This window comes from Panthera tigris, chromosome X, assembly GCF_018350195.1.
Source record: "Panthera tigris isolate Pti1 chromosome X, P.tigris_Pti1_mat1.1, whole genome shotgun sequence".
Lineage (NCBI taxonomy): Eukaryota > Metazoa > Chordata > Mammalia > Carnivora > Felidae > Panthera > Panthera tigris.
The window spans coordinates 72470560-72489144 of NC_056677.1; positions in this window are offsets into that span (position 1 = coordinate 72470560).

Consider the following 18585-nt stretch of genomic DNA (forward strand, 5'->3'; position numbering starts at 1 on the left):
TAACTTACAACAAAAAAAATTGAAAACAGAGACTCAAATGTTTGCTTTAATATTTATTGAAGGATTATTCACAATAACTGAGAGTATAAACAACCCAAGTATCCATTAACAAATTACTGGATGAACAAAATGTGGGACACATATATAATGTAATGTTATTCTGCCACCAAAAAAAAAAAAAGGAAAAAAATTCTGATACATAGTATCACAAGGATGGACCTTGAAAATGTTATATTAAGAGAAAGAAGCCAGACACAAATAAACAAATCCATTATGATTTCACTTATATGAGCTATGTAGAACAGACATTAATAAAGACAGAAAGTAGATTAAAGACTACTAGATGTGATGAGAGTAGGAAAATGGAGAGTTATTTTTTAATGGCTACAGAGTTTCTTTTTGGGCTAATGAAAAAGAAATAATGGTGACAGCCATAGTATAAATGCAATTAATGCCACTTCACATGGCTACTTCAAATTTATCATATATGAATACACACACACACACACACACACACACACACTAAGAAAGAGAAGATTTTGAAAGTCACGTTTGCAGGAGAATGAACATATATGACACAAACCAGTAACCGGGTATAGATCCTGGACAGCACTCTGCACTGTCCTACTCTTGGAGAGAAGGCAGGCAAAAAAATCTGGGAACAAATAGTGTGGAAACAGCAATAAGAAGAAAGCCTGGGACACACAGGGGAGAGGTTATTTGATCTTCTCAGAGAATGTCCCTGAGAAGTGGCATTCATGGAGATGCTTTCTGGGAACTGAGAGCAAAGGACCTGCCTGGTGCCTTTTCCTTCCCCTCAACTCCCAGCATAACACAGAGTCACTTGATGGAATCAGCTCAGTGCCAACACTGGCTGCCTAACTTGCTTGCACCAAGACCCACTACCCTGTGCTATAGTGGCACTAACCTTATTCAAGATTATCTCAGTCCCAGCATGGCAGGTCACTCTCCAAGAAGATGAGCACAAACTCCTGACCACAACACATCTCACAACCAAAGACTTCTGCAGGGCTTCTGTTATGGTAGAAGTGGTGTCAGGTTTCATTTCACAGACAGACCAGAGCACATCTATTAATAGTTACCATATTTAGGTAAGGAACCAAACTGTCCACAGCAGTCAAGGAGAACCTCTGCAAGCAACTGACCTGAAGGGTAGAGCAGCAAAAAAACAAAACCAGAGTGCACAGAGAACACATCAGTGATACTACTTAAAGTGCCAGGTCTTGGATACTACATGAACTCTTCCTCATAAGGCCAATATTTTCAGGAGCAGGAAACATAACTGGTTTTCTTAAAAAAAAAGTTTATTAATTTATTTTGAGAGAGATAGAGGGGAGAGGGGCAGATAGAGAGGGAGAGAGAATCCCAAGCAGGCTCTGCACTGACAGTGAGGAGACTGACACAGGGCTCAATCCCAAGAACATCAAAATCATGACCTGAGCTTAAACCACGAGTCTGACACTTAGCTGACTGAACCAGCCAGGCATCCTGTAACTGGGTTTCTAAAACACCAAAGAGGTCAGAGGCTTAAACAAAATGCCAAGATGGAGGAAGCTATCCTAAATGAAAGAATAAGATAAGGTCACAGGCATATCTAAGTGAAAAAAAAAATATAAGAAACATGCCTGATGGAAAATTTAAACAAAAATCATAAGGATGCTCATTTAACTTGAGAAAAGAATAGAAAACATCTGTGACACCCTCACCACAGACATAAAACAGTTAAAAAACAATCAGCCAGAGATGAAGAAAGCAATAAATGATATTGCAAACAGTCTCAACGCAATGAACTGCAGGCTGGGGAAGAGGCAAAGGGAAAAATAGTGATTTAGAAGAAAAAATAGTGGAAAACATAAAGGTGAACAAAAGAGAGAAAGAAGAATTATGGAACACAAGAAGAGTCTCAGGGAACTCTGATTCCTTCAAACATAATAAAATTTGTATTACAGGAGTCCCAGAAGAATAAGACAGAGAAAACGGGCAGAAAATTTATTATAAGAAATAATAGGTGAAAACTTCCCTAATCTGGGTAGATAAACAGACATCCCTATCAAGGAGGCATATAGAACTCCCATAAAAATCAACAAAAGCAGGCCAACATCAAGACATGTTGTAATTACATTTGCAAAATATAGTGGTAAAGAAAAAAATCTTAAAATCAGAAAGGCAAAAGAAATCCTTAGCTTACAAGGGGAAACTAAAGATTTCACAACAGAAACTTGGGAATCCAGAAGAGAGTGGTGTGATATGTTCCAAGTAGTTATTGGGAAAACTTTGCAGCCAGGAATACTCTATCCAGTTAGACTATCACTCAGAATAGAAGGAGAGATAAATTTCCCAGATAAACAGAAACTAAAGAAGTTCATTACCACTATACTAGCCCTGAAAGAAATATTAAAGTAGAACATTGAGTGGAAAGGAAAGACCAAAAGAGATAGAGACAATAAAGGATTAGAAAAAATCTCTAGAAGCAATGACAAAACAAGTAATAAAATTGCACTATATACTCATATCTATCAATAATTACTCTGAGGGGCGCCTGGGTGGCTCTGTCAGTTAAGCGTCCAACTCTTAGTTTCAGCTCAGGTCATGATCTCATGGTTTGTGGGTTTGAGCCCCACATCGGGCTCTGTGCTGACAGTGCAGAGCCTGCTTGGGATTCTCTCTCTTTCTCTCTCTCTCTCTCTGCCTCTCCCCCTCTCACTCTCTCTGTCTGTCTCAAAAATAAATAAATAAAACTTAAAAAATTAAGGAAAAATAATAATTACTCTGAAAGTAAATGGAGTAAGCACTCTAATCAAAAGACATAAGGCGTCAGAATGGATAAAGAAAACCAAGAGCCCATATATGCTGCCTACAAAAGACTCATTTTAGACCAAAAGAAACCTGAAGATTGAAAGGAGGAGTTGGGGAAACATTTATCACACAAACGGATGTCAAAAGAATGCTGGAGTAGCTCTACTTATATCAGAAAAACTAGACTTTAAAACAAAGACTGTAACAAGAGATAAAAAGGACACTATATCATAATAGAAGGACAATCCAACAAGTTATCACAATTGTAAATATTTATACACATAACATGGAAGCACATAAATACATAAAAGAGTTAATAACAAACATAAATGTACTAGTTGATAATAGCACCATAATAGTAGGGGACATTAACATCCCACTTACATCAATAAACAGATTATCTAAATAGAATATATTCAAGGAAACAGTGGTTGTGAATGACACATTGGACCAGATGGACTTAACAGATAGGTTCAGAATAGTCCGTTCTAAAAAAGCAGGATACAAATTTTGTTCAAGTGTGCAAGGAATATCCTACAGAATATATCACTTTTTAGGTTAGAAATCTGGCATCAACAAATGCAAAAAAGATTGTAATCATACCATGCATCTTTTTCTGACCATAACGGTATGAAATGTGAACTTAAGCACATGAAAAAATTTGGAACAGCCACAAATGCATGCAGGCTAAACAGCATGCTAGTAAACAATGAACAGGTCCACCAGGAAATCAAAGAGGAAGTTAAAAAATAAATAAATGGAAAAAAATGAAAATGGAAACACAATAGTCCAAAACATTTTGGTTGCAGCAAATGTGGTCCTAAGTGGGAAGTATATAGCAATACAGGCCTACCTTAAGAAGGAAGAAAAATCTCAAAAATACAGCCAATCCTTACACCTAAAGGATCTAGAAAAAAGAACATATGAAGCCTAAAACTAGCAGAAAGAAGCAAATAATAAAGGTTGGAACAGAAATAAATTATACATAAATTTAAAAAAACACAATTGAACAAATTGATGAAATCAGAAAGTGTTTCTTTGAAAAAAAATAATAAAATTGATAAACTCCTAGTCAGACTTATCAAAAAGAAAAAAGAATGAACCCAAATAAATAAAATCACAAGTGATAGATGACCAACCAACAATACAGAAATGCAATTATAAGAGAATATTATGAAAAAATATATACCAGAAAATTGGACAACCGGGAAGAAATGGATAAATTCCTAGAAACATAGAAACTACAAGAACTGGAACAGGAGGAAATAGAAAAGTTGAACAGACAATAACCAGGTAAGAAACTGAATGAGTAATCAGAAACCTCCAACAAACAAAAGTCATGGGCCAGATGATGTCACAGGCAAATTCTACCAAACATTTAAGAAGAATCAATGCCTATTCTTCTCAAATAATTCCAAACAATAAAATGGAAGAAAAACACCCAAACTCATTATATGTGACCAGCATTACCCTGATGCCAAAACCAGGAAAAAAAGACTCCATTAAAAAGAGAACTACATAGGACTCCTGGGTGGCTGTCAGCTGAGTGTCCTACTTCAGCTCAGGTCATGATCTCATGGTTCGTGAATTTTAGTCCCACATTAAGCTCACTGCTGTCAGCGCAGAGCCCACTTTGGATCTTCTGTCCTTCTCTTTCTCTGCCCCACCCTTGTTCATGCTTGCTTTCTCAAAAATAAATAAACATTAAAAAATAAAAAAAGAGTAGAAATTAATGCTATCAAAATTAAAAAAAACACAATAAAACATATCAATGAAACTAGAAGCTGGTTCAAAGAATTAACAAAATTGGTAAACTTCTGGCCAGTTTGATCAAAAAGAAAAAGGAAAGGACCCACAGAAATAAAATCAAGAATGAAAGAGGATAGATCACAACCAACACAGCAGAAATAAAAACAATAATAAGATAATATTATGAGCAATGATACGTCAATAAAATGGGCAATCTGGAAGAAATGGATGAATTCCTAGAAACACATACACTACCAAAACTGAAACAGGAAGAAATAGAAATTTTTAACAGACCCATAACCAGTAAAGAAATCAAATTAGTAATCAAAAATCTGCCAAAAAACAAGAGTCCAGGGCCAGATGGCTTTCCAGGGGAATTCTACCAAACATTTAAGGAAGAGTTAACACCTCTTCTCTTGAAACTGTTCCAAAAAATAGAAATGGAAGGAAAACTTCCAAACTCTTTCTATGAAGCCAGCATTACATTGATTCCAAAACCAAAGACCTCACTAAAAAGGAGAACAAGAGACTAATTTCCCTGCTGACCATGGATACAAAAATCCTCACTAAGATATTAGCCAACCGGATCCAACAATACATTAAAAGAAAATTATTCACCACGACCAAGTGGGATTTATACCTGGATGCAGGGCCGGTTCAATATCCGCAAAACAATAAATGTGATTCATCACATGAATAAAAGAAAGGACAAGAACCACATGATCCTCTCAATAGATGCAAAGAAAGCATTTGACAAAATACAATACCCTTTCTTGATAAAACCCTCAAGAAAGTAGGGATAGAAGGATCATACCTCGAGATCATAAAAGCCATATACAAAAGACCTAATACTATTATCATCCTCCATGGGGAAAGACCAAGAGCTTTCCCCCTCAGGTCAGGAACAAGACAGGGATGTCCACTCTCGCCACTGTTATTCTATATAGTATTGGAAGTCTTAGCCTCTGCAATCAGACAACACAAAGAAATAAAAAGCATCCAAATCAGCGAGGAGGAGGTCAAACTTTCACTCTTCACAGATTATATGATGCTCTATATGGAAAACTCAAAAGATTCCGCTGAAAAACTGCTAGAACTGACCCATGAATTCAGCAGTCGCAGGATATAAAATCAGTGTACAGAAATCGGATGCATTCCTATACACCAACGATGAAGCAACAGAAAGAGAAATCAAGGAATTGATCCCATTGAAAATTGCACCAAAAAACGTCAAATACCTAGGAATAAATCTAACCAAAGAGGTGAAAAATCTATACACTGAAAACAATAGAAAGCTTATGAAAGAAATTGAAGAAGACAAAAAAATGGAAAAAGATTCCATGCTCCTGGATTGGAAGAACAAATATTGTTAAAATGTCAATACTACCCAAAGCAATCTACATAATCAATGCAATCTCTATAAAAATACCACCAGCATTCTTCACAGAGCTAGAACAAACAATCCTAAAATTTGTATGGAACCAGAAAAGACCCCGAATACCCAAAGGAATCTTGAAAAAGAAAACCAAGGCAGGAAGCATCACAGTTTCGGACTTCAAGCAGTTTTACAAAGCTGTAATCCTCAAGACAGCATTGTACTGGCACAAGAACAGACACTCAGATCAATGGAACAGAATAGAGAACCCAGAAATGGACCCACAAACGTATGGCCAACTAATCTTTGACAAAGCAGGAAAGAATACATAATGGAATAAAGACAGTCTCTTCAGCAAGTGGTGCTGAAAAAACTGGACAGCGACATGCAGAAAAATGAACCTGGACCACTTTCTTACACCATACACAAAAATAAACTCAAAATGGATGAAAGACCTAAATGTCTAAATACCACATCTTCTTTATACATTCACCTATTAATTGAGGTTATATTGTTTCCATATTTTGGCTATGGTAAATAATGCAGCAGTGAACATAAGGGTTCGTATATCTTTTTTAAATAAATGTTTTTGTATTCTTCTGATAAAACCCAGTAGGGGAATATTTGGATCTTTGATAGTTCTTTTTTTATTTTTTTTGAAAAATCTCCATACTGTTTTCCATAGTGGCTCCCCCAATTGAAAATCTCACCAACACTTTATGAGGGTTGTCTTGTCTCCACATACTCTCTAACATTTGTTTTTTGCCTTTTTGATAATAGCAATTTTAACACATATGAGGGGATGTCTCATGGTTTCAATATTGGCTTGTAGTTTGTGTGTGTGTGTGTGTGTGTGTGTGTGTGTGTGTGCCTTTTTCCAATTGTGGTATCAGGTCATAGTGTTACTTACAGTGCGTTTGGAAGTGTTCCTTCCTCTTCAATTTTTTTGTAGTGGGTTTAAGAAGGTATGCGTTTAAGAAGGTAAAGGTTAAGTCATCAAACAAAAAGTTCAAGACTAGATGGCTTTACGGGTGAATGCTTCCAAATTCCAAAATAATTTCTTCTTTGAATATTTGGAAGCATTCAACAGTAAAGTCATCTGGTCCTGGTCTTTTGTTTCTTGGGAGGTTATTTTTTTTTTTTAACATTTATTTATTTTTTGAGAGGGAGAAAGCATGAATGGGGGAGGAGCAGGGACAGAGGGAGACACAGAATTTGAAGCAGGCTCCAGGCTCTGAGTTGTCAGCACAGAGCCTGACACGTGGCTCAAACTCAAGAACTGTGAGATCATGACCTGAGTTGAAGTTAGACACTCAACTGACTGAGCCACCCAGGCGCCCCATCTTGGGAGGTTTTTGATTACTGATTTGTTCTCCTTATAATAATCAGTCTATTTAGATTTTCTTGTTCTTTCTGATTCAGGCCTAGAAGCTTGTCTATTTCAAAACAAAAATCCATTTCTCATAGGTTGTCCAATTTTTTTGGACAATAGTAGAAAACAGTGCTTTCTGTATTATTAGTTGTAAATCTCTTTCATTTCTGATTTTATTCATTTGAGCTCCCTCTTTTGTTTTTTTGTGAGTCTACTAGAGATTTGTTGATTTTGTTTATCTATTCAAAGAACCAGGTCTTAGTTTCATTGATCTTTCATATTATCTATTGGTCTCTAATTTATTTCCTCTGTAATCTTGTCATTTCCTTCTTTATACTTATTTTGGGTTTGTTTTTTCTTTATTTTCTAGCTCTTTTTTTTTTAAAGTTTTTTTTTAATGTTTATTTATTTTTGAGACAGAGAATGAACGGGGGAGGGTCACAGAGAGAAGGAGACACAGAATCTGAAACAGGCTCCAGGCTCTGAGCTGTCAGCACAGAGCCCGACGCGGGGCTCGAACCCATAAACCGTGAGATCATGACCTGAGCCGAAGCCGGACGCTTAACCGACTGAGCCACCCAGGCGCCCCTCTAGCTCTTTTAAGTATAAAGTTAGATTGTTCATTTGAGATTTTTCTTATTTCTTGAGGTAGGATTGTATTGCCTAGCACAAACCTCATAGAACTACTTTTGTTGCATCCAACAGATTTTGTTTAATCATATATTTGCTTTAATTTATCTATAGGTATTTTTAAATTTTTGTTTTGATTTCACCAATGACCCATTTGTTGTTCAGTAGTATACTGTTTTTTTCTATGATTTTCTCCAGTATTCTAATTGCAATTTATATCTTGTTTAATATAATTGCTGTCAGAGATGATGCTTGATGTGATATCAATCTTCCTGAATTTTTTGAGATTTTTGTGGCCCCAATATATGATCTCTCTTGGAACTTGGCTTCTCTGTCTTTTCTTTCCTATGCTTACTTGATCTGCTTCTTAAATTCCACATGTGAGTGAAATCATGTACCATTTTTCTTACTCTGACTAACTTATTTCACATAGCATTGTACTTTCTACCTCCATCCATATGCTTGCAAATGGCAAGATTTAATTATTTTATGGTGGAGTAATAGTCCATTATATATACCAAATATTCTTTATCTATTTATTTATTGATGAACATTTGGGCTATTTCCAAAATTAGTCTATTGTATATATTGCTGCTATAAACAGAAAGGTGCATGTATACCTTTGAATTAGTGTTTTTGTATTATTTGGATAAATAACCAGTAGTATGATTATTGCATCACAAGGTAGTTCTATTTTTAACTTTTTGAGGAACTTCCATACTGTTTTCCAGAGTAGCTGCACCAGTATGCATTCCCACAAACAGTTCATGAGAGTTTCTTTTTCTCCACATCCTTGTCAACACTTGTTTCCTTTGTGATTTTAGCCATTCTTAGCAGGTGTGAGTTGAATGTCATAGTAGTTTTGATTTGCATTTAAATGGTAAGTGATGTTGAGCATCTTCTTATGTATCTGTTGGACATCTGTATTTCTTCTTTGGAGAGATGTCTGTTCATGTCTTCTGGCCATTTTTAAATTTGATTATTTGTTTTTTGGGTTTTGGGTTTTGTAAGTTCTTTATGTAGTATGGATATTAACCCTTTATCAGATAAGTCATTTGAAAATATCTTCTCCCATTCCTTGGTTGCTGTTTAGTTCTGTTCATTGTTTCCTTTCCTGTGCAGAAGCATTTTATTTTGATGTATTCTAAATAGTTTACATTTGCTTTTATTTCCTTTGCCTCAGGAGACATAACTAGAATACTGTTACTACATCTGATGTCAGAGGAGTTATTGCCTATGTTCTCTTCAAGGATTTTTATGGTTTCACGATCTTGCATTTGGGTATTTAATCCATTTTGAGTTTAATCCATTTTTGTGTATGGTGTAAGAAACTGTTCCAGGTTCATTCTTTTGAATATTGCTGTCCAGTTTTCTCTATACCATTTGATAAAAAGCATTTTCCCACTGGATATTCTTTAATGCTTTGTTGAAGATTAATTGACCATATACTTGTAGGATTATGTCTGGGTTTTCCATTCTTTTCCATTGATCTATGTGTATATTTGTATGCCATTACCATGCTGTTTTGATTACAATCAGTGTCTTTGCTTTTCAGCTTAAAGAATTTGCTTTTGTTTTGATTACAATCAGTGTCTTTGCTTTTCAGCTTAGAGAATTTGCTTTAACATTTCTTGTAAGAGTGATTTACTGGTGACAAATTCCTTTATCTTTTCCTTATCTGGAAAATTCCTAATAACTTCTTCAATTCTAAATGATAAATTTCCTGGAAGGAGAATTATTTGTTGGATTTTTTTCTCTTTAACAATTTTAACATATCAAGCCACTCACGTATGGCCTGTAATGTTTCTGCTGAAAAGCAGCTAATACTCTTATGTGTCTTCTCTTGTATGTATTAAATTGTTTTCCTGTAGTCTTTGTTAAGATTTTTTTCTTCAATTATGCCATTTTAAATATACTGTGTATTGTTGCATGTGTGGTGTTTTTGTTGTTGTTTTTCAACTTATTTAGAACTCTTTGTGATTCCTGGGAGTTTTGGCAATTATTTTTTCAAATAATTTTTCTGGCCCTTTCTTTCCTCTTTCTGGAACCCCTGCAATGCTCATTTTATCCTGCTACATGTTCTTCCACAGATTCCTTAATATAGAGTCAGTTTTTTTATTGTATTTTTTTTTCATTTTGCTACTTTGTGTGAGAATCACTGCTTTTCTTTTTCATCAGTTTTTGCATTTTTTGACTTAATGCATTGTCCTATCTAAACTCTCTTGTGTTTTTTTTCCAGTTATGACTTCTGTTTAGTATTTTCTTACATTCTCTATCTCATTGTTAAAGTTTTCACTGTGTCCATTTTTCTCTCAAATTCGGTGAGCATCTTTATGACCATTCCTTTGACTTCTTTATTGGATAGGTTGCTTATATCTGTTTCTTTAAAACATTGTTCTGGAGATTTGTCTTGTTTTTTGTTTTTTGTTTTTTGGTTTTTTTTGTTTTTGTTTTTGTTTTTTTTGTTAGGAACATATTCTTCTATCTCTTCATTTTGTCTGACTCCGTATTTTTATGAATTAGGTTAAAGAGTTACTTCTTCCAGTCTTGAAGAAGTGGTCTTGTGTAGGATATGATCTGTGGGGACCAGAAATACAATACACCCTGACCACCAAAGCCAAGCTCCAGGGGCAGATTTTGTGTGAATTGCATGTTCCCATCAGCTGTGTAAGAGCTGTGGCTGTGGTGTGTCTTATATGAGGCTCATGACACTTGCCCAGCCTGGCTGTGGTGCAGCTGCTGCACAGAGTATGTGGTGTTTGATGTCCTTACCCAGCATTGGTGCAGTGCAGCTGCAGTGAAGATTGCATTGAGCTCATGGTGTTTGCCTAGTCAAGTTGCGGGGAAGGTGTTGTGCACAGAGGGTGGTGTACAGCTTTCACTAATTTTAAATATTTCTATTCATCTGTTCATTTTATGTTTAAATTGCTATTTATTTTATAGTTTAATATTGTTTAAGCTTATGTCAATTTAGACCTATCTTTTCTTCTAATATATGTGTTTAATTTTATAAGTTTTCCTCTAAAGACTGTTCTTGTTGTGTCTTCTAAATTTTGATAAGTTGAATTTTTGCTTTAATTGAAGCTCAAAATATTTTTCTCTGCTTGTGTCTTCTTAACCCTGGCCTATTTAACAGTGTTTAATTTCCAAACATTTGTGGAATTTTGAAGCTATCTATTATCAATAGCTAATGTTATTTCATTGTGATATAAAAATGTACTTTGTGTGATATCTATTATTTTTTAAATTGTGGTAGTAAATATAAAATTTATCTGTTTTAACCATCTCAAGTGTACAGTTAAGTAATGTTAAGTATATTCATATCGTTTTTCAATCTCCATAAATATTTCATCTTGAAAAACTGGAACTATATCTTCCTTAAAAATGTCTCCTAATTTCACTCTACCTGAGCCCCTAAAAATAACCACTTTACTTTATGGTTCTAAGAGTTTGTCAATTCAATCACATAATATTTTTCAGTTTGCGAGTGATTTATTTCACTTAACAAAATTTACGTAAAATTCTTCCATGTTTTAGTATGTGACAAGACTTCATTCTTTTTCAAAGATGAATAATAATATCATATGGCATGTATATAACATGTTTTGCTTACCCATTCATTCACGGTGGAAACTTGTATTGCTTCCACCTCTTTGGTACTATGAATAATGTTGTTTTAAACATGGGAGTGCAAAAATCTCTTTGATTCCTGGCTGAAATTATTTTTGATATATACCCAGATATGGGATGACAGGTATGAGATATGTAATCTCTAGATTAGAGATAAGTAATCTCTATTTTTAGCTTTTTGAAGAATTGTTATTATACCCTTCAAAATGGACAAGTGTTTCAATTTCTTCACAACTTGCCAAAGTATGTTATTTTTAATAGTAGTCTTACTAATATATGTGAGTGATATATCCTTGTGTTTTATTATTTGTATTTCCCTAATGACTAATGATGTCAACCATTTTTCATATGCCTGTTGATCATGTGTACATTATCTCTGGAGTAATGTCTGTACACCTAAACTGATATACAGATTCAATAAAATCCCTCTCTAAATTGCAATGTTATCTTGTCAAAACCAGAAAAATAAATCCTTGAACTTATATGGAATCTCAAAAAACAGCAAATAACCACTAATAATTTTGAAAAAAGATGCGGAGTTGTGGTAAAGAAGGAAAAGGATCCTGATTTCACATCCTTACAGAAAAATCAAATTACACCTCCTTATAGCATAATTCTTCTACAGGGAGAACTAAGGGTAGACTGAGCAGCTTCTGCATAGAAAAAGATAAAGAGAATAGCAAAAGAGAAGAGCAAAACAAATGGACACAAGAACACCTGCTGCAAAGAAAGCCCTGATATCCCCCAACCTAACCTACCTCAGTTTCACCTGTTGTTTGAGAGCTACTTTGAACAGAGAGCCCTTGAACACCCTAGATAATATTAAATTCAACCTCAGATATCTTGCTAAGTTGACCTTTGCAGGTAGGGCATAAGGACGCACTGGTTTGCCCCACTTTAGCTTTAGCTGTACTGCCAAAGCAGCCACTATGTGGAGAGCATAGAGACTACATCAGCATCCACTGAAATGAGTTTTAGATGTCCTGTCAGAGTTTGCACTTCAGGAAGAACCCTGGGACATTAAGCCCATGCCAGCCACAACTCCAGCAAAAGTCATCAAGCACACGCAGTTTAACATGGCAGATGACCACACAGAAGACCATTTCTTCAAATTAAGGAGAACTAGATGTCGATCTATTTCATAAAGCAAGCACAATTTCAAGCAAAATTGGGTGACAGAAGAATATGTTCCAAGAGAAAAAACAAACAAACAAAAAACCTTAGAAAAATAACTAAATGACATGGAGGAAGCAATATACCTAAGAAAGAATTTAAAGCAAATAGTGTGAAAATGCTCATTAAGCTGGAGAGAAGAGTTGAAGAGCTCTGGAGACATTCAGTAAAAAGATAGAAAATATTGAAAATAATGATTCAGACTCGAAGAATACAATAACTGTAATAAAATTACAGTGGTGAAAATTAACTGTAGAATATCAAATGCAAAAAAAATTGATAAGTGATCTAGAAGACAAAATAATAGATAGCACTCCAGCTAAATCACACAAAAGAAAATAATCTTAAAAATATGATAAGTTTATGTTCTTTCTTTTACTAATTTTGTGTATCACATTAATTGATTTGAGAATATTGAAACACCCTTGCAAAAAAGTACAACATCCATTCAGGGTAAAACTCCTCAGAAAATTGGGTTTAGAGGGAACATGCCTCAGTATAATAAAGGCAATTATCATCCCCAATGGGGAAAACCTGAGGCTTTTCCTCACAGGAACAAGACAGGGATAACCATTTTCACTACCCTTACTCAACATAGTACCAGAAGTCCTAGCCATAGCAACAAGACAACAAAAAGAAATAAAGGCATCCAAATCAGCAAGGAAGAAGTCAAACTTCTACTTTTGGAGATGACATTTTACTCTATATAGAAAACTCAAAAATTTCCACCATAAAACTACTATAAGTGATACATGAATTCAGTAAAATCACATGATACAAAATCAAGGTACAGAAATCTGTTGCATTTATATTCACCAATAATGAAGTACCAGAGAGAAAAATGAAGTAATCAATTTCATTTGCAATTGCACCAAAAACAATGATACCTAGGAACAAACCTAACCAAAGAGATGAAAGAGCAGTATTCTGAAAACTATAAAACACTTACAAAATAAATAGAAGAAGAGACTAAGAAATGGAAACACATTCCATGCTCACGAATTGGAAGAACCAATATTGTTAAAGTGTTTATACTACCCAAAACAATCTACAAATTTAATACAATCCCTATCAAAATACCAACAATATATTTCACAGAACTAGAAAAAACAGTCCTAAAATTTGTTTGGAACAAGAATAAGAACAACAACAACAACAACAACAAAAACCCAAATAGCCAAAACAATCTTTGAAAAACAAAAGCATAGCTAGAGGCATGGCAATTCTGGACTTCAAATTATATTACAAAGCTGCAGTAATCAAAATAGTATGCTACTGGCACAAAAATAGACACATATATCAAAAGAACAGAATAGAAAAGTGAGAAATGAACCCACAGTATATGGTCAGACATATATCTGTGGGTCAGACCCACAGGCAGAGCAGGAAACAATATCCAATGGGAAAAAGAATGTCTTTTCAACAGTTGGTGTTGAAAAAACTGGACAGCCACATGCAAAAGAATGAAATGGAGCCCTTTCTTACAACATACACGAAAGTGAATTCAAACTGGATTAAAGACCTAAACATGAATCCTGCAATTATAAAAATCCCAGAAGAGAACACAAACAGTGACTTCTTTGGCATTGGTAATAGCAACTTCTTTCTCAATATGTCTCCTGAAACAAAGGAAAGAAAAGCGAAAATAAACCATTGAGAGTACATCAAAATAAAATGCTTGTGCACATCAAAAGCAATAATCAACAAAACTAAAAGAGAACCTATGGAATGGGAGAAGATATTTGCAAATGACATATGTGATAAAGGGTTGGTATCCAAAATCCCTAAAGAACTTATACACATCAACACCCCCAAAACAAATAATCCAATTTAAAATGGGAAGAAGGCATGAATAGATATTTTTTCCAAAGAACAAATCTAAATGTCCAATGCACATGGTAAGATAGTCAACACAATTGATAATCAGGGAAATGTTAATCAAAAATACAATGAGATATCACCTCACACCTGTCAAAAAAGCTAAAATCAATAATGCAAGAAACAATAGATGTTGAAACAGATATGGCAAAAGGGTAATCTTCTTGCTCTATTGGTGGGAATGCAAACTGGTGCAGCCACTGCGGAGAACAGTATGGCACATCCTCAAAGAGTGGAAAATAGAACTATGTTATGTTATGTTCCATCAATTGTATTCCTAAGTGTTTAATCAATGAATACAAAAACACTAATTCAAGGATATACATGCACCCTAATGTTTATAGTTTCATTGTCTACAATAGCCAAGTTATACAAACAGCCTGTGTCCATTGAGTGGTGAATGGATTATGAAAGGTTGTTTATATAGATATAGAAATAAACATATATATATATATATATGTACATAGATATACACACAATGGAGTATTAGCTATAAAAAAGAATAAAATCTTGGTATTTGCAACAACATGGATGGAGCTGGAAAATATTACGCTAAGTGAAATAAGTCAGTCACAGGAAGACAAATATCACATGATTTCTCTCATATGTGGAATTTAAGAAATAAAACACACAAGCAAAGGGGAAATAGAGAGAGAGGTGAAACAAGAAACAGACTCTTGACTATAGAGAACAAACTGATGCTTTCCAGAAGGGAGGTGGGTGTGGAATGGGTTAAATAAATGATGGGGATTAAGGATCACACTTGTTGTAATGAGTACCAGGTGTTGTCTGTTGTCTGTTGTATATTGAATCATTCTATTGTGCACCTGAAACTATTATTGCAGTTTATGTTAGCTAACTGGAATTTAAACAAAATCTTTAAAAAAAAAGATATACCAATTTATTCTGTTATACTAGATACAAGAAAAATCTCTAAATGGATGACAAATTCACATCAGAAATATAAAACCAAGTACTGGGGGAAAACATGTGTGATTTCTTCTACAAATTAGATATAGGCAAATAATTTCTATTTCTAACTATGACTCAAAGTGGGTCATCTGTGAAAGGAGGCCAAGGAAATTAGTAATAATTTGAAGAAAACTATTATGTTGAGGTGTGGGGAGTGTTATTTTTGCTAGTGGAAATAGTGTTATAAAAATTGATTTTGAAACCTTTATTGTGAGAAAATGAAATAGAAAGAATAGTGGGGAAATGATATGGCGAAAATAAGAAAATTAATAAGAGAAATATGACAAGGAGATGGTAAGAAAGAAAAGATGAGAAAATCAAATTAAATTTTATGTGTGAGTACATACTATTCGGAAAACAGTATGTTAGGTGTACAGATAATTAAAAAATGCAAAAGTCACAATCCCGGCCTTCCTTTATATTGCAGGAGACAAAAACACAACACACTCTTTTTTCTTTTTTTTTTTTTAGAGTGAAAAAGCATGAACTAGGGAGAGGGGCAAAGGGAGAGAGAGACAGAGAGAGAGAGAGAGAATCCTAAGCAAGCTCCATGCTCAGTGCAGAGACTGATGTGGGACTCAATCTCACGACTTTGTCATCATGACCTAACCCCAAATCATGAGCTGGACACTCACCTGACTGAGCAACCCAGGCGCCCCAAAGCAACACATTCTTAAAGGCAGGTTTGATAAGTATTCTAATGGAAGTGCAAATAAATTAACGAAAATAGCAAAGGGAGGGATTAGGCTGTTAGAGTTATAGCTCCTGGAAAGTTTGAGGGTTAAATGGACTTTAAAGTCCTCACAGATACTTATGGATCAAGGGATAAAGATAGAATTTAAAAAGATGGTTTTTAAAGCAAAGACATAGAAATAGTATGTTAGAGAAGTTTTTCTTTTTTTAATGGCACAATTATCAGTATTCCAGAAACACTTTTGATGAATGGAGAAGCAGGGATGGAACTGAGGAGTGTAAAACTGGAAACTAACATGTTCTCTATATGGACACCATAAATGTACTATAAAAAATGGGAGAATTTAATTAAAATTGTGGATTAAATAGTCTTCCAATTTATGACTCAAAATCCATGATCTGTGAAAGGAAAAATAATAAAATTATGTTTTTAAAAAATGTAGTCATGGGTAAAAAAGCTATATACAAATTAAAATACATTTTCCTAGATGGAAAAACATTTGCAACTCCTAGGATAAAAACTAATATAATACATAAATAGCTCAAAAAATCAAAACCAGAAAAAAATCACATATTAGAAAAAAGATAAAGAATTTAAACACAGTTTCCAGAAAGGAAATACAAATAATTCTAATGCTTAATAGTTGATCAAGTGACATCAGCAAAATGACATAATAAGAGGTTACACTTGTAATTCCCCAAGAGAAACCCAATATTTACAACCACCCATGGTCAGAAAAATATATTGTGGAGCACTGTGGCCTAGTTATGGTTCTAGAACCCTGATGGAATAAGAATCTGAGAGGGATGCATTGAAGAGCATAAGAAGTGTAGTTTCACTTTAACTGCATTGGCCATTCCTCAAGGAACTGATTTCTCCCATGGAGGAAAGTGAAAGTGAAACAAGTATTTAGCTTTCCCAGTCTTATGGGATGCTGCCCAGAAGTTTCACTTCTGTCCCACCCCACTCAGAGCCCTGAGGGTATGAATATGGCTAAATTGTCTGTGGGCAACTAAAAGCCCGGAGAAAGGGCAAGGACTCACAAGAACTGGAGTGTGATTCTCAATAGTCAGTTGCCGATTGTGCTGACTGGCTTGTGGACTGTACTAAAAGACCTCCAGGATAAAATTCCTGAGCACTTCAATACCATCCAATATATGTCTTTAGCATTTTGTATGTCTCCACCTTAACAGATGGTATCCCACACATTCCAGTGCATGCATTGCATGAGTTCCTACAGACAGCACATGGACCTCAACAGCAGTTGTTAATCTTAGCAGATAACTCAATTTTTCTGGTTTAGCAGAAGGCTCACAACTCTGACTATTTCAAATAACTTTCTTGGGAAAGCAAGCGGGAGGATCTCAGAAACATGGCTGCATTTGTGGGATTGAGAGAAGACAACAACATCTTAAGACTTTCTCCCTATGAGAGAAAGGGTCTTTCTCTTTCCAGGGAGTGGAACGGGTGCATTCACTGAAAGGGTCTGAAAGACCCCAAGAATCTCTAACAGGCTCATTCATGAAGGTCTTTTCTCCCAAAGCCAGTCAGTAAAAACCAAAGGAGGTGACTGCTTCTTGGAATGCAAAAACAGAAAGGCAGGGTTTCAAGAAACATTAAATCAGAGAAAGAAGTTTCCATGAAAGAAACAAAACAAAAAATCTACTGGTTAACTTAAAAGAAATGGCGATCTAAAGATTGCTTGACAAACAATTTAAATAACTATTTTGAAAGAAAATCAGAGAGCTGTAAGAAAATAGACAAATAAAATTAAGAAAACAATACATAAACAAAATGAGAAGTTCAGTAAAGAAATAGAAATCATAAGTGAGAACAAAAGAGGTTTTCTTGAGCTAAGGAATAGAATGTCTAACCTAAGAGAGAGAGAGAGAGAGAGTGCGCTATGTCAACAGGCTTGACCTAGCAGATGAAAGAATTAGTGACCACCAAGACAAGCCATTTAATATTACCCAGAGGAACAACAAAAACAGCAAAAGATAAACAGTAGTATGAAACCATAAAACACCCTGAATAGCCAAAACAATCTTGGAAAAGAAAAAAGCTGATAGTATCACAATTCCACATTTTAAGACACACACAAACGCTGTAGTAATGAAAACAGTATGTTACTGACAACAATATACACTTAGATCAATTGAACAGAAAAGAGAGGCAAGAAATAAACTCACACTTATGTACTCAATTTATTAAAAATAAGACAAGAATATACAGTGAGGAGAGGATATTCTCTTCAATAAATCATTCTGGGAGAACTGGACTGCTTTATGCAAAAAG